Source organism: Schistocerca americana, chromosome 6, assembly GCF_021461395.2.
Source record: "Schistocerca americana isolate TAMUIC-IGC-003095 chromosome 6, iqSchAmer2.1, whole genome shotgun sequence".
Lineage (NCBI taxonomy): Eukaryota > Metazoa > Arthropoda > Insecta > Orthoptera > Acrididae > Schistocerca > Schistocerca americana.
In genome coordinates this window covers 205321670-205347251 of record NC_060124.1, presented here as the reverse complement: position 1 = coordinate 205347251, position 25582 = coordinate 205321670, and the positions used below count along the sequence as shown (strand labels likewise).

At 41.7% G+C, this 25582-nt stretch overlaps 1 protein-coding gene across 1 annotated transcript in view; it reads right to left on the bottom strand.

Annotated features, from left to right (window-relative positions):
* The window catches only part of LOC124620051, a 395729-nt gene that overhangs the window by 151803 nt on the left and 218344 nt on the right, over positions 1-25582 (bottom strand). The gene's annotated exons all lie outside the window — the stretch shown is intronic.

The window sequence follows — 25582 nt, the reverse complement described above, 5'->3', positions numbered from 1 at the left end:
ACTTGGTGAACAGAGCAAGTTTTTTTCATTTTTTAAAATTTTATTAATATTCAAAGTAAACAATCAAAGTACTGGGATTCTCAAAGTGTTCTGTGAGAGGAAAAGCTTGGTAATCCCTTATCTAGACAGTAGTACTGGCTTTTTCCTACCTGCGGCATGATGCCGCCGGCAGGCATGCACGTGTGTGTGTGTGTGTGTGTGTGTGTGTGTGTGTGTCCGCGCGCGCGCGCGCGCGCTCCTTGTCTGACACTTCCGTGTTTACCTTTGGGCCGGACTGGCCAGCCAGCTTCCTTCGCCTGACGTCTGGGACGCTTTCCCTCGCGGCAGCGGGCAAGATGTTATACAGTGCATAAACAAAAACTGGGAACCCAAAAGAAATGACCCGGTCGACTGCCTGCAGACAACGAGGGGGACCTTGACTGTAGTCTTACTGCCTTGGCGCGACGGCCGGCAAGTAAGCTCATATCCGTAAGTTAACACACCTTTGACATTCAAGAAAAATGAGATACGGTGACACAGTGTCTGCTAGAGAGTTCCGCGGCAACGTAATTTGTGGTGGAGGAGACTCTAGTAGAATTTCCCTGCTTCCCTGTTACATTCGTGAATGGTCGGCGGGAATATCGACTGCCAATAAATCTTTCTTCAATCTCTAACTTCTCTGATTTCCTGGTCCGCCCACCGGTTCTACACTACTGGTGATTTATCAAGTAGGAAAGTAACTTTGTTTTATAAAATTATAAAGTAGAGCTTAAGCAAGTAGAGCATATAATAATAATTAGTCACCAAATACCTTACGTGAAAATATATGTAAAAACCCTTCCGCCTACCGCCCACCACGAAAGCTGTAACGCCCACATGTGAGTCCGCCTGCTTAGCTGAGTGGTAACGTGCTTGCCTCCCGTGCAAGCGGGCGCGAGTTCGATTCCCGACCGGGTTGGCGATTTTCTCTGCCCGTGGACTGAGTGTTGTGTTGTCCTCATCATCATTTCATCCTCATCATCGGCAAGCAAGTCTCCCAATGTGGCGTCGACTGCAATCAGACTTGCACTTGGCGGCCGAACTTCCCTGGATGGGGCCCCCCCTGTCAACAATGCCATATGCTCATTTCATTCTTTCCTAGTCATGGTCATTTCAACATAAGACTCATCCGTGGTGCACTACGCCTCTCTTGTAGCATTTGCAACTGGAGTCCTATTCCAGCACTTGGACACAGTATTACTGCATTCAGCGTCCCGTGGTCTGTTAGAAAGGTCATTAATGTATGGACTATTCGTTCCCACTTCGAGAATTTACGTAACAGCCAGCCACTGCGGACACAGTCGCATCGTTTCTTTGTTGTAGAAAAGGAGCTTGGCTGGCCGCTGTGGCCGAGCGGTTCTAGGCGCTTCAGTCCGGAACCGCACTGCTGCTACGGTCGCAGATTCGAATCCTGCCTCAGGCATGGATGTGTGTGATGTCCTTAGGTTGGTGAGGTTTAAGTAGTTCTAAGTCTAGGGGACTGATGACCTCAGATGTTAAGTCCCAGTGTGCTTAGAACCATTTGAAAAAGAGCTCCGGCGCAGTGTTTTTCGATCTCGCCCCGAAAAATATGCTCTACTACGCAACTAGCCTGTACTATTGTGTCAAATATCGCCCGAAATCCTCATTCTTTTAAAGAAAGATAATTCTATTGTTAATGATTTTTTGCAGAAAATTACAAATTTCTGAGCCTCAGATTTCTGTACGGTGTCCTCTGAAGGCTTGATTTCAGTTTCGAAGTTATCTTAGCTTTGTGAGATGGTGCAGGGAGCAGTGGAGTGTACACAGGTGATCATTATGACCTCCAAGGATGGAACTCGTTTGTGTCTAAGCGTAGCACAGCCGTTAGTTTCTTATTTTGCTGGATATTTCATTATTAGTCGTTGCAATGCAGCAGCAGAGGAATAAATTGTCAAACTGTCATGTCTTTGACAAAATCACAACTACAGAAATAAACGCGAGAAGGGTCTAAAACATGGATTATAAAAAAAAGACACACTCTTCTCACACCATGATGGTAAACGACCTACCGCTCTGTACCAATAAAATTTTTTTCATTTTGCGAAAAGTGAACAGGTGCCTGCAAAGAATGCGTTTGTGACGGTTCTACACTCTACACCTGCATCTACGAGGCGTGTTTTTTTAAGTAAGTACCGTTTTGCAATTTAAAAAAGACGTGCTAAGATATCTCAATAATTTTATTTTTGCTTGAAAGCTCGTACCTTGATCTACGCCCTGACGTCATTATAGTCTGATTATTCCTTGTTCACGTTGTGTACTGAGTGTTTAAGATTCCTCCGATAATCGTGAGTCCCGCCGACTGTGAAGATTTCTTAGTGCTAAAGGCCTAAAAGCGATTGATATTCATCGTGAGATCCGTGCAGTTTACGGAGATGGAATGGTAAGAAAGTGGGTGAGAGCATTTAAAGACGGCCGCACAAATGTGCATGATGAACAACGGAGTGGGCGTCCTTCGGTCGTTAATGAAAGTTTGGTGTAGGAAGTGGAGAATAAAGTGCGAGAAAACAGACGCTTTACGATTTCCTCCTTGCGGGATGACTTTCCTAATGTTTCTCGTAGTGTTTTGTGTGGCATTGTGACTGAGCACTTGAATTACCGAAAATTCTGCGCACTTTGGGTACCGAAAATGTTGACGGATGTGCACAAAACAAAACGTTTAGACAGTACATTGACTTTCCTTGAGCGGTACCACGACGACGGTGATGATTTCTTAAGCCAAATTGTTACGGAGATGAAACATGGGTGGCCTACGTCACACCAGAATCAAATCAACAGCCATGGAAGTTGAGCAAGGGCATCGTTTTGCTGCAAGACAATGCCTGTCCGCATGTGGCGAATCAGACCAAAGATCTCATCACATCTTTTCGATAGAAAACTCTAGGTCATCCTCCGTACAGCCCCGATCTTGCGCCCAGTGACTACCATCTGTTACTGCACTTGAAGAAACACCTGGGCGGTCAGCGTCTTCAAGACGTTGACGAAGTCAAAACAGTGGTGATGCAGTGGTTAACAAATGAGGCGGCAGACTTCTATGAGGAGGGTATTCAAAAACTGGTACAACGTTATGACAAGTGCCTCAATATTGACGGAAATTTTGTAGAAAAGCAGATTAAGGTACAAGCTTTCATGTAAAAAAAAATAAAAATAAAAAAAATTGAGATATCTTAGCACGTCTTTTTTTAATTTCAAAACAGTACTTACTTAAAAAACACGCCTCGTATAAACCGTAAGCCACCTTGTGATGTGCGGCGGAGGGTACGTTTTTGTATGACTGTCACTTTACCCTTTCCTGTTCTTGTGATGAACCATTGTTGGTATGCATCTGAATGGGCTCGAATGTAATTTTACCTTCATGATCTTTTTGCCAGTTGTATGTAGCAGAAAGCAATGTACTGGTTGACTCTACGAGGATACGGCCAGGGAATTTTAACAGTGAACCACTCCATAATGCCTCTCTTGTAAAGTCTGCCACTGGAGGTGAGTGAACATCTGCGCGTGCTAAACGAAACTGCGACGAAACGTGCTGTTGTTACACGGTCTGTCCCTGCTTCCTCTATCAATGCCAACACAGGTCCCAGACTGGTGAACAGTGTTCAGCTACCGGTCGAAGACAGGTTGCAAGCTATCTTGTACGTGGGTGGACTAGGCCACCTGAGGATTCTTTCGATGAATGTCAGTCTAGCATCTGCCTTTCCTACGAATAGATGTGTTGCGGGTTGATACTTGTATTTATAGATACTATGAAAATATTGATTATCCATGACATGACCGGTTGCATGTCCCATGATGCATGTACATTTCGTTTGTGAGAAATACACAGTGATATTGGAATCACGGTGTTGTGTGTCCTTAACACGGGAGTGAAACTCTTATAAAGATTCCCGGTACCACGACCTGTGTTCGCTGCCAGACCACTGATTTTTAGTCCCCCATGTTTGTTTTCGTCTTGTAGTTAACAGAAACTGGTTTCTCCATATTGTACTTCTGATTAGACTTCTCGTGTTTACTGCACTCTTAGAATTGCACTGTAAATACTTTGCTCTTATTCTGATTATGTACTGCTCGCATCCGTTATGGTGGGTGGCGTACGTAACTCCATATTTGGTTTTGTTTCATAAAAAGCAGAAACGGTTTTGTTCATGTGGTATTCTGTGGACTATTGGGTATTTCTTATTGCTTACGAATCTGTGTTTGAACTGCTCGATTTAAATGCACCACGCATCATATTGCTTTTATACGATTGCATCGGTTTTCCGTATTTAAGCATTTAATGGAGAACTCCATGCTACAAGGTTTGGATGTATTGGTATTCAACTTTATTACATATTGTCACGAAATGACTACATAAATCTGCTTTGAATGGTGTTGATTCTGGCCACTGAGTGCCATGCATTTCACCGTGATTTGCAGAGTAGGGATGTAGATGTAGATGAGTGAGCCCTATGTTTTGTAGTCTTTGTGACTAGAGTATTCTTGCTCACAAACACTAAAAATGCGACAGTACTTACACGAATCTTTTCACACGTTACTAACAGGCACTACAAACAGTGCATTATAGCAGAAACCAAAGAAAATTTCCGTGGCCTCCATTAAAGGCCAGAAAGTACGGAAAACGATTGGTTGGTTACTTGGTTTGGGATATAAAGGGGGAAAACGGATGTAAAAGAAATAAAGTGGAATAAAACCAATGCAGTCAACATGCATTTAATTCGATCATTTCACACGCGGATTCGTAAGCAGTAAGAAATAGAGATGAGTCCACAGAATCACATGCGACAAACCAGGGGAGACATTTTAATTGACAGTCGCTTGCAGGGTATCGGCGGATGAATACGGCACTGCAGTGCCTTTGTTTTTAAGATTTACGATGCAGTTTTTCTTCGGATATGATCATGGTTGGCGGCATATGGAAGTTTGGCTCTGCCAGCGTGTCGTGCTCGGATAGCCAACTGTTTAAGGCGACCGGTCGCGATAAGCGGGAAATTCAGGTTCGAAACCCGGTCCGGCACAAATTTTCATTGTCATCATTCCATTATATAGTCCATTATACAGCTGATGGGTCGCATCAGTGAATACCTTTCATGTATTTCATACATGCGTGTCCAAAAGAACATTACGTTGCAATTCTGAACACAGGCACTGCAATGTCGTCTTTAGAAATGGGTCCTAATTTACTCCCTGACATTCTTTCAATGCTCCGTCTATATCCAGTAGCCTTAATCGCCGATGTTAATTATTTCTACTGTTAGTTCTTCACGGGAAAGACAGAGATCACACAATGGCTTTTTTGGTACAAAGTAATCGTAAATCTACACCGAAACTACATTGGAATTGACTTAAGGATTACATGCCACTTCAACTGCCCCTTTCTTCTTACAGCCACACGATCCACAAATGAATTTTTCTTGACCTGCTGTACTTGTTGAAGATAACTTGTATAAGGATGATTTTGTAGAAGGTGCTGAAGGTGGCAATGCCGTGATTAACTTGTGTTATGAGCTTACAGCACTCAAGGGACTGCCAATGGTGAAGTGATATACGACCATCAGAAGGTGTCATAAACGCTGTAGATACGGAGTTACTTGGAGTCCATTGGAACACTCAAACTGACACGCACAGTGTTTCTCACAACAATGTCGTCGACAACATTATAGAACGTCCCACCACTAAGCGAGATGTACTTCGAGGTAGTGCCAGATTCTATGAGTCGCTGGGTCTGTTGTCATCTGTGTCTTCTTCTTGTTACTGCCTCTACAGCCCTTGATGCGCCTTGGCCTACTCTAGGACATCATTCCATTCGCCCCTGTCCAGCATCTTGCGTCTCCATCCTCAGACGCGAATAATTTTTAAATCTTCTAGTATGCCATCCAAATATCGAAGTCTTGGTCTTCCCCTGCTCCCTCGTCCCACTGTGTTTTGCAGCAATGCTGTTTTTGTTGGCTTCTCATGTTCTATGCGAGAAACAAGACGACCCATTTCAGGCAATTTATTTTAAAGAATTGTGTGATTAGATGGTTTTTACACACTACTAGCCATTAAAATTGCTACACCAAGAAGAAATGCAGATGATAAACGGGTATTCATTGGACAAATATATTATACTAGAACTCACATGTAATTACATTTTCACGCACTTTGGGTGCATAGATCCTGAGAAATCAGTACCCAGAACAACCACCTCTGGCCGTAATAAATACGCCAGGGCATTGAGTCAAACAGAGCTTGGATAGCGTGTACAGGTACAGCTGCCCATGCAGCTTCAACACGATACCACAGTTCATCAAGAATAATGACTGGCGTATTGTGACGAGCCAGTTGCTCGGGCACCATTGAGCAGACGTTTTCAATTGGTGAGAGATATGGAGAATGTGCTGGCCAGGCCCGTACAGGACCTGCAACATGCGGTCGTGCATTATCCTGCTGAAATGTAGGGTTTCGCAGGATCGAATGAAGGGTAGAGCCACGGGTCGTAACACATCTGAAATGTAACGTCCACTGCTCAAAGTGCCGTCAATGCGACCAAGAGATGACCGAGACGTATAACCAATGGCACCCCATACATCTCGCCGGGTGATACGCCAGTATGGCGATGACGAATACACGGTTCCAATGTACGTTCGCCGCGATGCCGCCAAACACTGATGCGACTATTATGATGCTGTAAACAGAACCTAGATTCATCCGAAAAAATGACGTTTTGCCATTTGTGCACCCAGGTTCGTCGTTGAGTACACCATCGCAAGCGCTCCTGTCTGTGATGCAGCGCCAAGGGTAACCGCAGCCATGGTCTGAGAGCTGATAGTCCATGCTGCTGGAAAGGTCGTCGAACTGTTCGTGCAGATGGCTGTTGTCTTGCAAACGTCCCCATCTGTTGACTCAGGGATCGAGACGTGGCTGCACGATCCTTTACAGCCATGGGGATAAGATGCCTGCCATCTCGACTGCTAGTGATACGATTCCGTTGGGATCCAGCACGGCGGTTCCGTTTTACCCTCCTGAAACCGCCGATTCCATATTCTGCTAACAGTCATTGGATCTCGACCAACGCGAGCTGCAATGTCACGATACGATAAACCGCAGTCGCGATAGGCTACAATCCGACCTTTATCAAAGTCGGAAACGTGATGGTACGCATTTCTCCCCCTTACACGAGGCATCACAACAACGTCTCACCAGGCAACGCCGGTCAACTGCTGTTTGTGTATGAGAAATCGGTTGGAAACTTTCCTCATATCAATACGCTGTAGGTCTCGCCACCGGCGCCAACCATGTGTGAATGCTTTGAAAAACTAATCATTTGCATATTACAGCATCTTCTTCCTGTCGGTTAAATTCTGAACTTAACTTGTGGGGGCAACTTACAACAGCAATTATTAGCTAGATGGAGGCGCTGCTTTATTTCCATCTAATACTGTTTGTGATGGTATCAGTGTTCCCAGGCAGGCAAATTCGCTAACATGTTTTACTTGCTTCTAACGTTGTATTTAGTTCTGGTCGCATTACTCACTTACAGTCCCATTTCAATTGCTCCCGCCCTCAGTGCCATACATGTTTCTTTAGCAGCTAGTCCTGTTCTTGCAATAATATCCACGTCATCTTCATATGCGAGAACCTGCACCATTCTAGCGTATATTGTGCCCGTCGTGCTGATCTGAGCTGCCCGTATTACCTTCGCTAGCGCTATGTTAACAGAGCGTACATGAAACTGCATCCCCCTTGGCTCTCTCAACTTGTTGTTAAATTTCCTTGTATGCGTACTTTACATATTGATTTCCTCATTGTCAGACTTACAAGGCGTATTAAATATTGTGGTATGCCCAGGTCATTCATGGCTTGAGTAAGTTTATTTCTATTTACTACAGACAGCACCCGTGGTCTAGGGGCTCTGGCATGGTAGCTCAGGTGTTTGCTCAGCGGGTTAACTGCCCTCTGTAATAAAGAAACTGAGTCAACGGATCAACAGTGAACTTCAACTTAAGTCATGGGACAACCGACCCGAACAAATGCAACGAACAAAATAAAATAAATAAGGGTAGCGTCTTTGACTATTAATCAAAACGTCCACGGTCCCTGGTTGGAAACGAGCCACTGCCTAAATTTAGAATAAAATTCGTCAGTAATGGCGGCCGAAGACTTCCAGCATAAGAAGTCACCCTCCTTCTGCCATTCCAACGGCCTTGTCGAAGAGGGTGAAGGAGCGGACGGGAGTTCAGGGCACTCTCTTGTGCTTGGGGTGGGAAACTGCCCCTAAAGGCGGCACAACCAGCAATGATCAACGGCATGAGGATGCAGAAGGCATTGGAAACCACTGCACTGAAGACACACAACGTGTATTCACAGGATATGTAGCTTGTAATTGTAGAAGTGCCATGATGATCTCTCCGTTGGCAAAATATTCCGGAATAGACACCCATTCGGATCTCCGGAATGGGACTGCCAAGAGGGAGTTGACCATGAGGAAAGGACTGAATAGCCCCCCCCCCCCTCCCTCATGAACCATCGATCTTGCCGTTTGTGGGGATGCTTGCGTGCCTCAGCGATACAGATAGTCGTAATAGTCGTACCGTAGGCTAAAAATGGCTCAGAGCACTATGGGACTTAACATCTATGGTCATCAGTCCCCTAGAACTTAGAACTACTTAAACCTAACTAACCTAAGGACAGCACACAACACCCAGTCATCACGAGGCAGAGAAAATCCCTGACCCCGCCGGGAATCGAAGCTGGGAACCCGGGCGCGGGAAGCGAGAACGCTACCGCACGACCACGAGCTGCGGACTCGTAACGTAGGTGCAACCACAACGGAGGGGTGTCTGTTGAGCGGCTAGACAAACAGCTGAAAGCAACGGGAAACTACAGCCGTAATTTTTCCCGAGAGCATGCAGCTTTACTGTATGGTTAAATGATGATAGCGTTCTCTTGGGTAAAATATTACGGAGGTAAAATAGTCGCCCATTCGGATCTCCGGACAGGACTACTCAAGAGGACATCGTTATCAGGAGAAAGAAAACTATCTTTCTATGGATCGGAGCTTAGAATGTCAGATCCCTTAATCGGGCAGATAAAAAATTTAAAAAGGGAAACGGATAGGTTAAAGTTAGATATAGTGGGAATTAGTGAAGTTTGGTGGCAGGAGGAACAAGACTTCTGGTCAGGTGAATACATGGCTATAAATACAAAATCAAATAGGGGTAATGCAGGAGTAGGTTTATTAATGAATAAAAAAAAGGAGCGCGGATAATATACTACGAACAGCATAGTGAACCTATTATTGTAGCTAAGATAGACACGAAGCCCACGCCTACTACAATAGTACAAGTTTATATGCCAACTGGCTCCGCAGATAATGAAGAGATTGAAGAAATGTATGATCCGATAAAAGAAATTATTCACATAGTTAATGGAGAGGTTAATTTAATAGTCATGGGAGACTGTATTTCGATAGTAGCGAAAGGAAGAGAAGGAAAAGTAGTAGGTGAATATGGAATGGGGGTAAGGAATGACAGAAGAAGCCAACTGATAGAGAATAGATAACACATGGTTTAACAATCATGAAAGAAGGTTATATACGGGGAAGACGCCTGGAGACAGTGGAAGATTTCAGATAGATTATATAATGGTAAGATAGAGAATTAGGAACAAAGTTTTAAATTGTAATACATTCCAGGGGCAGATGTGGACTCTGACCACAATTTATTGGTTATGATCTGTAGATTAAAACTGAAGAATCTGCAAAAAGGTAGAAATTTAAGGAGATGGGACCTTGATAAACTGAAAGAACCAGAACCAGAGGTTGTAGAGTGTTTCAGAGAGAGCGTTACGGAACGATTGACAAATACAGGGGAAAGAAAGACAGTAGAAGAAGAATGGGTAGCTTTGAGAGATGAAACAGTGAAGGTCGCAAAGGACCAAGTAGGTAAAAAGACGAGGTCTTATAGAAATCCTTGGGTAACAGAAGAGATATTGAATTTAATAGATGAAAGGAAGAAATATAAAAATGCAGTAAATGAAGTAGCCGAAAAGGCATACAAACGTCTCTGACAGGAAGTGCAAAATGGATAAGCAAGGATGGCTAGAGAACAAATGGAAGGAGGTAGAGGCATATATCACTAGGGTTAAGATAAATACTGCCTACAGAAAAATTAAAGAGACCTTGGGAGAAAAGAGAACCACTTGTATGAATATCAAGAGCTCAGATAGAAAACCAGTCCTAAGCAAAGACGAGAAAGCAGAAAGAGGGAAGGAGTATATTGAGGGTCTATACAAGGGCGATGTACTGGAGGGCAATGTTATGAAAATGGAAGAGGACGTAGATGAAGATGATATCTGAGATATGATACTGCATGAAGAATTTGACAAAGCACTGAACGACCTAAGTCAAAAAAGGCCCCAGGAATAGACAACATTCCATTAGAAAAACTGATAGCCTTGGGAGAGCCAGCCATGACAAAACTCTACCATCTGGTGAACAAGATGTATGAGACAGGCGAAATACCCTCATACTTCAAGAAGAACGTAATAATGCAAATCCCAGAGAAAGCAGGTGTCGACAGGTGTGAAAATTACCGAACTATCAATTTAATAAGTCATGGCTGCAAACTACTAATACTAATTCTTTACAGACGAATGGAAAAACTAGTAGAAGCTGAACTTGGGGAAGATCAGTTTGGATTCCGTAGAAATGTTGGAACACGCGAGGCAATACTGAGCCTACGACTTATCTTAGATGTAGATTAACGAAAGGCAAACCTACGTTTCTAGCATTTGTAGACTTGGAGAAAGCTTTTGACAATGTTGACTGGAATACTCTCTTTGAAATTCAAAAGGTGGCAGGGGTAAAACACAGGGAGCGAAAGGCTATTTACAATTTGTACAGAAACCCGAAGTCAGTTACAAAAATCGAGGGGCGTGAAAGGGAAGCAGTGTTTGGGAATGGAGTGAGACAGGGTTGTAGTCAATCCCTGATGTTATTCAATCTGTATACTGAGCAAGCAGTAAAGGAAACAAAAGAAAAATTTGGAGTAAGACTTAAAATTCATCGAGAAGAAATAAAAACGTTGAAGTTTGCCTAAGACATTGTAATTCCGTCAGAGACAGCAGAGGACCTGGAAGAACAGTTGAACAGAATGTACAGTGTCTTGAAAGGAGGATATAAGATGAACATCAATAAAAGCAAAACGATAATAATGGAATGTAGTCGAATGAAGTCAGGTGATGCTGAGGGAATTAGATTAGGAAATGGGACACTTAAAGTAGTAGATGTGTTCTTCTATTTGGGGAGCAAAATAACTGACGATCGTCGAAGTACAGAGGGTATAAAATGCGAACTGGCAATGGCAAGGAAAGCGTTTTTGAAGAAGAGATATTTGTTAACATCGAGTATAGATTTAAGTGTCCGGAAGTCTTTCCTAAAAGTATTTCTGTGGAGTGTAGTCACGTATGGAAGTGAAACATGGACAATAAATAGTTTACACAAGAGGGGATTACAAGGTTTCGAAATGTGGTACTACAGAAGAATTCTGAAGATTAGATGGATAGATCACGCAACTAATGAGGAGGTACTGAATAGAATTGGGGAGAAGAGGAAATTGTGGCACAACCTGACTAAAAGAAGGGACCCGTTGTTGGACACGTTCTGAGGCAACAAGGAATCGCCAATTTTGTATTGGAGGGAATCGTGGAGGTAGGCCAAGAGGTGAATACACTAAGCAGATTCAGAAGGATGTAGGTAGCAGTAGTTGCTCGGAGATGAAGGGGCTTGCACCGGATAGGGTAGCATGGAGAGCTGCATCAAACCAGTCTCTGGACTGTAGACCACAACAACAACATCAAAAGGATAACGTTCTACGAGTCGGAGCGTGGAATGTCAGAAACTTGAACGTGGTAGGGAAGCTAGAAATTTGAAAAGGGAAATACAAAGGCTCAGTCTAGATATAGTAGGGGTCGCCGGCCGGAGTGGTCGAGTGGTTCTAGGCGTTACAGTCTGGAACCTCGCGACCGCTACGGTCGCAGGTTCGAATCCTGCCTCGGGCATGGATGTGTGTGATGTCCTAAGGTTTAAGTAGTTCTAAGTTCTAGGGGACTGATGACCTCAGAAGTTAAGGTCCTATAGTGCTCAGAGCCATTTGACCCATATAGTAGGGGTCATTGAAGTGAAAAGGAAAGAAGACAAGGATTTCTGTTCAGATAAGTACAGCGTATCAACAGCATCAGGAAATGGTATAACGGGAGCAGGATTCGTTATGAATAGGAAGGTAGGGCAGAGAGTATATTATTGTGAACAATTTAGTGATAGGATTATTCTTATCACAATCGACAGCAAGCCAACATCGACAATGATAGTTCAGGTATTCATTCTGACGTCGCAAGCTGAAGATGAAGAGACAGAGAAAGTGTTTTAGAATACTGAAAGGTTAATACAGTACTTAAAGGGAGATGAAAATCTAATAGTCATGGGGGACTTATAATGCAGTTGTAGGGGAAGGAGTAGAAGAAAAGGTTGCAGGAGAATATGGGCGTGGGGGAAGAAATAAGAGAGGAGACGGAGTAATTGAGTTCACCGATAAATTTCAGCTAATAATAGCGAATACTATGTTCAAGAATCACAAGAGGAGGATACTTTGAAAAGGCCGGGTGATACGGTTAGATCTCAGTTAGATTACGTCATGGTCAGACAGAGATTCTGAAATCAGATACTAGATTGTAAGGCGTGCCGAGAAGCAGATGTAGAATCAGAACACAATGTAGTAGTGGTGAAGAGTAGACAGAAGCTTAACAGATTAATGAATAAGAATGAATACGCAACGAAGTGAAATGAGGAATTGCTAAGGAATGACGAGATATGCCTGAAGTTCTCTTAGGTTGTTGATACAGCCATAAGGAATAACTCAGTAGGCAGTAAAATTGAAGAGGAATGGACATCTCTACATCTCTAAAGATGGCAATCACAGAAGTTGCAAAGAAAAACAAAGGTACCAAGACGATAACTGCGAAGAAACCATGGGTAACACAAAATACACTTCAGTTGACCGATGAAAGAAGGAAGTACAAAAATGTTCAGAGAAATTGAGGAATACAGAAATACAAGTCGCTGAGGAATGAAATAAGTAGGAACTACAGGAGAGCTAAAACGAAATGGCTGCATGAAAAATATGAAGAAATCGAAAAAGAAATGATTATCAGAAGGACTGGCTTAGCATATAGGAAAGTCAAAATAACCTTCGGCGAAATTAAAAGCAAGAATTGTAACTTTAAACGTGCATTGAGAATTCCACTGGTAAATGCAGCGGAGGGAGCAGATAGGCGGAAAGAGTATACTGAAGGCCTCTATGAGGGGGAAGATTTGTCTGATGTGATAGAAGAAGAAAGAGGAGTCGATTTAGAAGAGATAAGTGATCCAGTATTAGAATCGGAATTTAAAAGTGCTTTGGACGATTTGAAAGGAGTCTATTCGAGCACATTTGTATGTGGCATCCGCATATGATAAACGATGTATGTCTCTGATAGGCTTTGTAATGCGGATTGCTGCCTGTGTATGACCGCAGAGCCAAATATACTGTTTCTGGTCTGAGGTTATATTGTTGGAGTAAGAGAGCGCTTGGCTCACAGTTGTAGGTAGTTATCTGTGAGCGAAAGACGATGGAGTAGGCAGTTTTTATGGTGTGCTGTGTGAAGCACCAAGTGCTAGATTAATGTAGGTATCTCAATATTGTTGAACATGGAAGCAGAAGTCTCCATGCGAACAAGGTAAAGATGTTAAATAATTATGATTTTTGTTTTGCCAGCGCGTTAGTATAGATGAGTTGGGTGATAATTTGTAACTGTTGAATAACCCCAGAATATACGTAAACTGATTTGATAAAAAGGCCTGTCAGATATTTAACTTTTGTAATTTTACAAAGTTTTATTAACAGAGCTATATGTAATTTGATGATTTGTATTTATGCCCTTTTAGTGAGGTTAGATAATACTTGCTGTATAAATCTCATTGTTTGTGGACCAATTAGTAAAATGTAACTTCAACTGTCAAATGTTTTTCAAAAGACAAACTTAACTTGCAACATAATTTTTCCAAAAAAAGTCTGTGTTAGTAATTCACCGCAATCTGTACCAGGTCATATGTTTTTCAAAGAAGTTGGATTTTTCAGAAATGTTTTCATTTGTCAGCCAAGTAAATTTCACGTGCATTTCAAAGTATCACAGCCAGCATTGCACATCGCTGAGTCAGTAGCTAGAATTTTCATATTTTTTTATGAGAGACCAGAATATATCGCGTTCCACCGTTGCTTTGGAGGTAAGACAATTTAATTGATTTGTTATGTGCACAGGGGCCAAAGTTATCAGTTTTGAACAGGGCCAGAGGATTCAGTGTCTAAGGGGCTGAATGTTTTTGCAGCGACTGCATTTCCTTGTTGGTAGTGGGAATTGCATAGCCCAATCAATTAGTGTAGAGTTTTGCTAACAATAACCAAGAGTAAGCACACCACTTGCAGTTACAACAAGCTACACGAAAATTCGAGTTTTATACCCACTCCACAGTTCAGACATTCATTCTACGTAACAGTAAAGTTTTTTTTTTTAATTATAAAGAACGTTACAGACTTAAGATCAAATACGGCAGAAGGGATCGATAGCATTCCATAAGAATTTCTAAAATAATTGGAGGATGTCGCAACAAAACGATTATTCATGTTAGTGTGTAGAATGTAGTCTGGCGACATGCCATCTGACTTACGGAAAAGTATCAGCCACACAATTCCGAAGACTGCAAGAGCTGACAAGTGCGAGAATTATCGCACAATCAGCTAAACAACTCCTGCATCCAAGCTGCTGACAAGAATAATATACAGAAGAATGGAAATGAAAATTGAGGATGTGTTAGATGATAATCACTTTGGCTTTAGGAAAAATAAGGGCACCAGAAAGACAATTCTGGCGTTGCTGTTGATAATGGAAGCAAGACTAAAGAAAAATCAGAACACTTTCATAGGATTCACCGACCTGGAAAAAGCGTTCGACAATGTAAAATGGTGCAAGATGTTCGAAATTCTGAGAAAAATATGGGTAAGCTATAGGGAGAGACGGGTAATATACAATATGTACAAGAGCCAAGAGAGAATAATAAGAATGGACGACCAAGAACGAAGTGATCGTATTAAAAAGGGCGTAAGACAGGGATATAGTATTTCGCCCCTACTGTTCAATCTGTACATCGAACAAACAATAATGGAAATAAAAGAAAGGTTCAGGAGTGGAATTAAAATCCAAGGCGAAAGGATATCAGTGATAGGATTCCCTGATGACATTGCTATCCGGAGTGAAAGTGAAGATGAATTACATGGTCTGCTGAATGGAATGAACACCTTAATGAATACAGAATATGGACTGAGAGTGAATCGGAAAAGACGAAAGTAACGAGACGTATCAGAAATGAGGACAGCGAGAAACTTAACGTCAGGATTGATGGTCACGAAATGGATGAATTTAAGGAATTCTATTACCTAGGCAGAAAATTAACCAATGACGGACGGAGCAAGGAGGACATCAAAAGCAGACTAGCACTGGCAAAAAGGGCATTCCTGACCAAGAGAAGTCTATTAGTATCAAACATAGGTTTTAATTTGAGGAAGAAATTTCTGAGAAAGTACGTTTGGAGCACAGCATCGTATAGTAGTGAGATGTGGACTGAGGGAAACCGGAACAGAAGAGAATCGAAGGATTTGAGATGTAGTGCTACAGACGGATGTTGAAAATTAGTTGGATTGATAAGGTAAGGAATGTAGAGGTTCTACGCAGAATCGCAGAGGAAAGGAATATGTGGAAAATAGTGACAAGGAGAAGGGACAGGATGAGAGGACATCTGTTCAGACATCAGGGAATGATTTCCATAGTAGTAGAGGTAACTGTAGAGGGCAAAAACTGTAGAGGAAGGCAGAGACTGGAATACATGCAGTAAATAAGTGAGGACGTAGGTTGCAAGTGCTACTCTGAGGTGAAGAGGTTGGCACAGAAGAGGAATTCGTGGTGGGCCGCATCAAACCAGTCAGAAGACTGATGACAAAGAAAAAAAAAGCTGCTTTTGAATCAACAAATACATGAGGTGTTTCTATTTTGTTTCCCTTGTTTTTTCCAATATTTGCATCTGGGTGGGAATTTCGTCAGTAGTTGATTTATAAGGTCTAAAGCCTGCATGATATCTCCCAACTGCTTTTTCTGCAAATGGTTTTAGACCGGTACAAAACAGGGCGGAGAATATTTTATTTAAGTGTTTAATATTTTAGTTCACCTATAGTTTGTACATTCCAGTATGTGCCCTTTTTTATGTATAGCGCGTATTATGCCAATATTCCAATCATTTGCGATGACTTTTTGCATCCATATAACTAAGACCAGGATGTGCATCTAAGTAGATGTTCTCCACCATACTTGATAAGCTCAGCTGGCAGGTTATCATTGCCAGGTGTGTTATGTTTGGCTAGTTTCTTTGTTGCTAGCCGAATCTCTTGCATTGAAAGTATCCTATATTCCTCTTCTTCCACTTGTTGGTTTTCAGTCAGTTCCGATGCTTCATCATTCTCTGAGTATAACTCCTTAAAGTACTCTGCCCAGCGATGTAACACTCCTTCCTGTGATGCCAGCAGTTTACTATTTTTTCCTCTATATTGTGTCGCTTTTGGTTGAAATTACTTTCTAAGGTTATTGACCTTTCTGTAGAGGTTCCTGGCTTCCTTAGCGTTATTCAATGATGCAATATCCTGCAACTATCTTTCGAAAAAGCTTTTCTTCCTTGCATCCAGAATCCCCTTTTCTGCACGCCTTTTTTTTATAGTCATCCACTAGCGTTCGTGTTCTTCTGGCCTGCATCTTTCTATATCCTTCATTTTTTGATTTTGTTGCGTCCTGACACTTTTCAACATACCATTCATTCCTTTTGGATTGTAGTTCCACACCAATCTCTTCCTCTGCAGCAGCCTGTATTTCATTTCTGATTTTATTGCACTCCTCATTTCTGTTATGAATACATTTCTGAAGGATTCCTGTCAATCTATATTCCAAATTAATAGCCAGGTGTTCACCCTTCCTTGGAGTCTTAAGTTCTGCGACATTATACTTATTTTGCCTTTCTTCTTTAACTTTATGTGCATTTGAAATTTTCCCTTTATTTTTGCTATGAGGAGGTAGTGATCAGAGTCATATTCTCACCTCTGGAACTATTGCAGTGCAGTACAACAGAGTCATGCCTGATATCTAATTTGGTTCCTAGTATTGCTGCCTGGTGACACCCAGGTCGTTTTACATACATTCTTATGCTAGAACCATGTGCCAGAAACGGTCATGTTGAGTGACGCTGCAAAACGTATCAGGAGCAGTCCACTGTTATTACTCTCTTTGTGGAGACTGTATTTACCAGTGGTAGGGAAGAAGAACCGCTCCTGTCCTACCTCAGGATTCATGTCTCCTAACACCATTTTTACGTCATTTGTTGGACACTGTCGACAATCTTGCTCTACTTTCTCATATTAGGTCTCTTCTCTTCATCTCTCTTCTGCAGTAGGGTCATGTGCATCTAGAAGACCGTAGTTAAGAATTTCCCCTTTATTCACATATAACATATACTTGGACTTATTGCTTTAAAGCTTTCACTAGTTCTTCAGTGCTTTGATTGTACGTTTGGCTTGTACGTTTTCACTATTCCAATCAGGCTTCCAAGGACTCCAGTTCTATATAAGATCTGTACATTCCACGATCCAGTCCTCATATTTCATGTTACTTTGCCAAGTCTTTGGCTTAGGGTCTGTCCGGCAGTATTTCCTTGAGCTTCTGTAATAAGACTTTTTCCCGGTATGGGTTATCAGCCCTCAGCTCAGTCCCTATTCTCCTCCCTGTCTGCCTTGCCTCTCATTCCCACTGAGGCTGGGTACCTAATCTTCCACAGGATTGCTCAGGTTCTCGGGGTTAACCAACTTGGAGATGAGAGATGGAATTGAGTAGGAGAGGCTAAGCGACCTTCACTTGCTTAAAGTCTTAGTTTATGCATAACTACCCCATCTGAACCCCAGACGTGTGTATCCCTCACTGCAATAATAATTTTCCAGGAAATGTGGTGAAGATGAGTCAAATGGGTCGCTCTTACCTCTCAATCTTAACTAAAGCTCGCAAATGTTGGCATCATCCTCACACCTACAAACGCCCCGATGGGTTGTCGTTCCTGAAGAGAATGAATCAGAAATCCATGCATTTTCCTACGAATTAGCAAAAGGTCTATGGGGCAGTTCTTTATGTACGGTGCACAACTTCAAACATGACACAGTCTATTTGCTTTGCTGTAAAAACAGACTAGTTCCCATTAAGTGGTACCTCTTCCACGGCTGGAACTTCTAACAACCCTTCTTGGATAAATACTATTTCATTATTTCTGTAAGGGTGCGAGTTACGACGCAACACTGTGGACTGACTCAACTGTAGTCTTAGGATGGATCCGACATGACCCTAATCGATGGAAGACAAACATAAAGACTAACGAATCGATCACAGTGGAGTCACTGCTCTGTTGAGGAAAACCCAATTGATCTAATCTCTAAAGATACCACAGCGTGTTACTATGTGGTTCTATGTTCTTGCTTGGTCGGCAAAAAACCGAACACGTTGGCCACGATTTTTATGGACAAAAAATTATTCCCTGCCAGGAAAGAAGAAATTAAAAGACCAAGTCCTCAAGGTAAGAACAACTTTCCCTATTTTATCAGTTACACAGTGTAGTAACTACTACAAACTATGACGCGTTATAGGATGGGTACTTCGCTTTAAAAGGTAGTTAATGTAAGAAAATACAGCATCTGACTTGAACGAAGCACGGACTTACTAGATTCAAGTTGTTCAGCAACAAGAATTCGCGGTCGAAGTGCATGCTCTGTACAACAATGTGCCTCTGCCACGAAATTCTAATACTGCTCTCTTCAACCCGTTCTTGGATAAAGATGTTATTTGACTCTGTGGACGTCTGCAGTTCGTGGAATTACCCAGAGACTTACGCCACCCATTTCTTCTCGATGGTCAGCAACATTTCACATATTTACTGATCCTGCTCCACCTTGGAGTAAGCATTGTTTTATTTCAACTGAGAGCAGAATTCTGAATTCTTAGAGTTCAGCAGGCCACTAAACATGTTCTACACCGCTGCCTGCCTTGCAAGCTGGTGAACGCTCACTTTGTCCTACAAACTGAGGCTTTGTGACCAGCTGAGTGAGTCTCACCATTAAAAGCGTTTGAAGTCACAGGCATTGACTTTACTAGCCTGTTACACGTCAGACAAGGACATATTACGAAGAAGATATACAGTATATTGCTCTATTCGCGTGCGCAACATTACGAGCGCTCCACCTGGAACTATGCACACATATGTCATCAGACAGATTTCTTCAAGCTCTACAAAGGTTTCTTTGAAGACAAGGAGTGCTCAGCACGATTAAACTCCAGACCTGATTTCAAAAGCATCTGAAATCTCTTCCATAAACTTCACTTTATAACGCGTCAGTAACTGTCTGGCTGGCAGCCCCTGTTTTGTTATCTACGATAAATTCTTTTATAAGTTGGAGATGAGTTCTCAGGTCAATTGAATCTAACTACGTTTTTAAATCATGGAGACTATTACCGATTTTTTACTTCAACGTCTCAACAATAGAGAACTCATTTTAGATTGATATGTTCAGCACCTGAACATCCTTTTCTGACCACCTTGACAGTCACCCAGCTCTGAGTTCAACTGTTTTCCCGTCCTAGGCTGAAGAATCTTTTAGTTTTTTAAGAGAAGTCTGTCATTTTTTGTATGATGTGGATGGATCAGTACGGACGACCAGTCATATGGAAGTGCCCCAGGGAGTAGAAACATACTTTACGAAAGACGCCTGTATTGCGAGAGAGCTATCTTGTGGCTGATAATTTATCGCAACTTAAGAGGTTTATGCTGTTGAGAAACTCCAGCAAAATGAGCATTTCGATAACGAACCGTTGCACAAATTTCATTGCATTCGTGCAATCGGGTTGTGCTATTGTTTGTACTTGTATACTGAAGCTAGTACATATGTAGGTTTCACTGTAGCAATATCCTCCCAAAAGTTACATAACATTAAAATTCGACGTTTTCACATCACGGTATTGTCGTCAACATGTATAAGACCGAACAGTGCTGCCAACCGTATCCGAATTCGGTTACATATACTCTTTTTATGGAGATTATTTATTACGGAGATTGTACGAGGAACCCCAACGGAGTGGTACGGATTGCTAAGCAAATGTACCCAAATACTGCAGTCCTCATACTTACAAAATGAAACTAACTCATTAAAATTATTTCGGAGAGAATTGATAACTTCTGTGTGATAATGCTAATCAAATGTTAAGCAGAAATTCTTATATGGAAGCACCACTGCGAACCAAATGATTTCGCTGTTTCTCAAGCCGGAGATCTCGTAAGAAAAAAAAAAAAGAAAAAAAGTAGCGTTCGCATGTATTATCGGTGCGTGTACCACTCAACGGTAACATAGCGTGTATTTGTCTATTAAGAAATTTTCAGCCCCTACTTTTAAGGGGAAAGGAAGAGACGCAATTTAAAGAAGTGCCGTACCGCCATGTGACTGCAATTTCAATTCAAGGATTCTTGATAGCCGATAAAAAAGATAAGCATAAAGACCTTCAGGTTTTGTTGAATTTGTCGCTGTTTACATGTTTCCAGCTGCTGCTAGGCGTTGCACGGATGCTATGCTTAAAACTGAGTAACTGATACCCAATAGTGGTATTTGTTTTTTTTTTTTTTTTTTTTTTGTCGGAAGGAAATCAAGCAATCATTTTCACATTTGTATATTAGAGGAATCCAATTTGCTACGTTTTTTCGTAAAAAATAGTTTTCCCCATTCTGTTGGCAATATTCTTTACAGAAAGTTTAAAAAGCTCTTCACGATGATCTAAAAAACTTTATTTAAATTAATTATGGATTTAATTTTTCCGAATGAATGAAGTTTAATGCTTTTTAATTAGATTACTCGTTTCATTGATTTAAGGAAAATAGTTGTAACTTTCAATTCTACAAATGTGAAACCTATCTGCCCTATAAGGGGATTTAACATTCCACGGTCCGATTCGTAGAACCAAGCGATCACCAATTTAGTACTGGAGGGAAGCGTGGAGGGCAAAAACCATAGAGCGAGACCAAGAGATGAATACAGTAAGCAGATTCAGAAGGATGCAGGTTACAATAGTTGCTCAGAGATGAAGAGGCTTGCAGAGGATAGACTAGCATGCAGAGCTGCAGAAAACCAGTCTTTGGAATGACGACCACAACGTCAACAACAACTAATGTGAAAGAGGATTGTACCATATTCGTGTTTCAAAAAGAATGTACCTGAATTCAGTGCTTCGTGATTGGAAGTTGAAACGACCTAGGACCTTTTCCGCTTCTTTAAACTTTATTACCACCAAGTTCTCGCTCACATTTAATTAACTGAAAAGCTAATAACGCATCACCAGTAATCCTAAGCAATATAGGTAGTGCTAAACTTTGGAAACTGTTGTGATTGCAAAGTACTCCTTGTGCCAAAGAAACACTGTAATTGGTAGGCTGTTTGAAACCATGCTATTTACTTAAAATCACTAAAATACGGTTGCGACCATTGTTTGTAACACATATTTTAAATCTGATGTTATCTGTCACTAAAAACCGAAGTAAATTAAAATACGAGGGGCGTTCAGAAAGTAAGCTCCGATCGGTCGCGAAATGGAAACGACTATGAAAATCCGATAAAGCTTTGCACAGATGTGTTGGGTAGTGTCTCTAGTATAACCCCAGTTAGCATCACGTCGCTCTTCTCATTTCTGAGCTCGCAGTGAGTGCGTAAAGATGTCTAGAAAATAGTGTCTGCCGCCAAGTACGAGGGCCTGGTGAGAAATTTCGCCTGAAGCTATGCAGCTAACATTACATAACTGTCGTGCTGTTTCGTCTTCACGACAATTCTCAGCCGCATTCTGCAGGGGCAATGAAGATGCTCCTGCATCGTTTTCAAATGGAAATGTTAGATTACCCACAATACAGTCCGCAATTGTCTCCCCCTGAGTTTCATCTCTGGTCACATGAACCGCTGTCTTTGAAGACAACATTTTGACACAGACAACGAGGTGTAGGCCATCGTGGAGAATTGGCGGAAAGCACTGGCGGCTGCCTTCTATGATGAGGCTATTGAAAAGTTGGTACAACGCTATGACAAAAGTCTAAGTCAGAACGGCGACTACGTAGAGAAGTAGCTGAAAGGTGTAGCTAATTGTTACAAGTAAAACATTTCTGATGTTCACTGTGGTTTCAATTTGGCAATCAATCGGAGCTTACTTTCTGAACAGGCCTCGTATATATCTTATTAAGTGATTGAGAAGCATTTTCCTGTCTGTGTGAAATATAATTAATATTATTAACAGGAAGGTTAATTGCAAACATGTAAACAAACTGCTTGAAGGAACGTCCAGACTGTTTCTTGAAAGACTGTTATTACTGTAATGAAGTACATTTTTGTTGAAGCTTATATTCGATACTTTTCGTGTAATTCACTAAAGTTCAATATGTATTGTTATATTTAAATAGCTTACCATTTTCATTATGAATGAGCCTGTTCTGAAACGAGATACATTTACTGCCTAACGACATTTTATTTTACGATTCATACTAATTCTTTTTCTGTTGCGGTACGTATCAAATTTCATTGTATTTCATTAATTTTCTGGTTTTAATAACTACCGACATTGTAGCTAAATATGTACAAGGTCTACGCGGGAACACTGTTGTTTGCGAGTTTTGCACAAACTTTCGAGGTGGCTACTGTGCCGGTCTGATTTGTAAGTATATAAGAATTCTTCAAGTCACACGCTGTGCTAATTTAGCTCAGTTGAACTACTGCTTGTTCATTATCTGGATAACTTCAAGGATTTATATTACACAATTATGTCACTGCAATGAAGGTGGCAGGGTTAAAATGCAGGAAGCGAAAGGCTATTTACAATTTGTACAGAAAGCAGATGGCCGTTATAAGAGTCGAGGGGCACGAAGGGGAAGCAGTGATTGAGAAGGGGATGAGACGGGGCTGTAGCCTATCCCCGATGTTATTCAATCTGTATATTGAGCAAGCAGTGATGGAAACAAAAGAAAAATTCGGAGTACGAATTAAAATCTATGGAGAAGAAATAAAAACATTGAGGTTTGCCGATGACTTCGTAATTCTGTCCGAGACAGCAAAGGCCCCGGAAGAGGTGTTGAACAGAATGGACAGTGTCTTGAAATGGAAGTAGAAGATGAACACCAACAAGAGAAAAACGAGGATAAACGTGGATAAATGGAATGTAGTCAAATCAGGTGATGCTGAGGCAATTAGATTAGGAAATGAGACACTTAAAGTAGTAAATGAGTTTTGCTATCTGGGAATCAAAATAACTGATGATGGTCGAAGTAGAGAGGACATAAAATGTAGATTGGCTACGGCAAGGAAAGCGTTTATGAAGAAGAGAAATCTGTTAACATCGAATTCAGATTTAAGTATCAGGAAGTCCTTTGTGAAATTATTTGTATGGAGTGTAGTACACATATTTGTATGGAGTATAGTTAAACATTGACGATAAATAGTTTAGACAAGAAGAAAATAGGGACTTTCGAAATGTGGTGCTGCAGAAGAATGCTGAAGATTAGATGGGTAGATCGCGTAACTAATGAGGAGGTACTGAATAGAATTGGGGAGAAGAGGAATTTGTGGCACAAATTGATTGGAAGATGGGATCGGTTGGTAGGAGACGTTCTGTAGCATCACTGGATCACTAATTTAGTACTGGAGGGAAGCTTGGAGTGAAAAATCGTAGAGGGATAGAGGGAGACCAAGGGATGAATACACAAAGCAGATTCAAAAGAATGTAAGTTGCAGTAGTTACTCGGAGATGAAGTGGCTTGCACATAATAGAGTAGCATAGAAAGCTGCATCAAACGAGTCTCTGGACTGAAGACCACAACAACAACAATTCAGTGACTTTATAAAGTTCGGTGCATTAAATGGCTGTCAAGTATTTGATGGCAGCCGGTTTCATTTACTTTAAAGAGGCATTAGGAACATTATTGTGTTGGGGAAACACTTTAAAGTGTTGACACATAGACTCCTGTTTCTAAAATGTCGCGATTAAGTGAAACAAAGATACTGTTGGTGGGGACGTTTCCCGTTAGCAAACTGATGCTCGAGGGTACGGCGAGCAACTCTGATACTGCTTCTTGCCACGCAAGAACGCCTAATCAGTGCCACCGACCACAAACAATTCTCCGTCCATTCCGGATACAGAGCATCACGTGTAGACAACTGGTAAGCCACACTCAAAGCTTAGAAGCACAACAAAATAACAACAATTTGGCTGTCGTGCGTTTCCCACCATGAACAATGCGTATCACTCACGCACATTTGTCGTAAACAGCGTGTTTAAAAGGAAACCTTCCCTAAAACAGGATGGTCTTCCATCCAAAGTCTGTTGCTGAGATCCTGACACGCTATACGTAAATATAAATGAATGCGGGCTGTCCTCTCTCTTTTGTGGATCGTTATGGTTCAAAAAATGGTTCAAATGGCTCTGAGCACTATGCGACTTAACTTCTGAGCTCATCAGTCGCCTAGAACTTAGAACTAATTAGACCTAACTAACCTAAGGACATCACACACATCCATGCCCGAGGCAGGATTCGAACCTGCGACCGTAGCGGTCGCTCGGCTCCAGACTGTAGCGCCTAGAACCTCACGCCCATTCCGGCCGGCTGCATCGTACTCTCACTTACATTGCGATGACATTTTCCAGGACGAAAAACCTTCTACACAAGTCAAGCAAGCTTATCAGAAATTCTTGGAATCCTGTACGAACTTCTGATTATCCTGAGTCACCGATAAACTCATGTCAGTCGTATCGAGTGCTTTGGGGTTCTCACGAAACGTCTCTTATCTCCTTATAATTGTGGCGAACGACGTGATTCGCCGTATCGCATGAGTACGATCAGTATCTTAATACGACTTTGCCGCGTCGCGCTGTTTTTATGCTCCATGCGATGGGAAGTTCTAAACGGTAGCTGGTAGTTGGATATAATTCATTGACCACACTGTGACCTTGGGTGCCTGGTGTAATGTCACGTTTACAAACGCGCACTTTGCGCCACATATGTGTCATTGCTATGAGTATATGAATTCAAAGTACCTATACCTAAATGCAATATAAAGGTTTCGTGCTATTCCCAGCTCCACTCTTTGGACATTATGAAGATGTGAAACATGAAATCATTAATGATAAAGGCTCATTCTTTCGTGAACTTTTGACTAATCTCTTTCGCGATCAGTTCTGACGAGAAGGAACGATAATGTAATAGTCTAAGTTAAATAAAAACGCTAAAAGAAGTACGAGGTCTGTTCAAAAAATTCCGGAACTTTCTCCACAATATTTTTCTACGCTTACCTCTGTGCATGGGCTCCTTCGATATACTCTCCTCTACAAC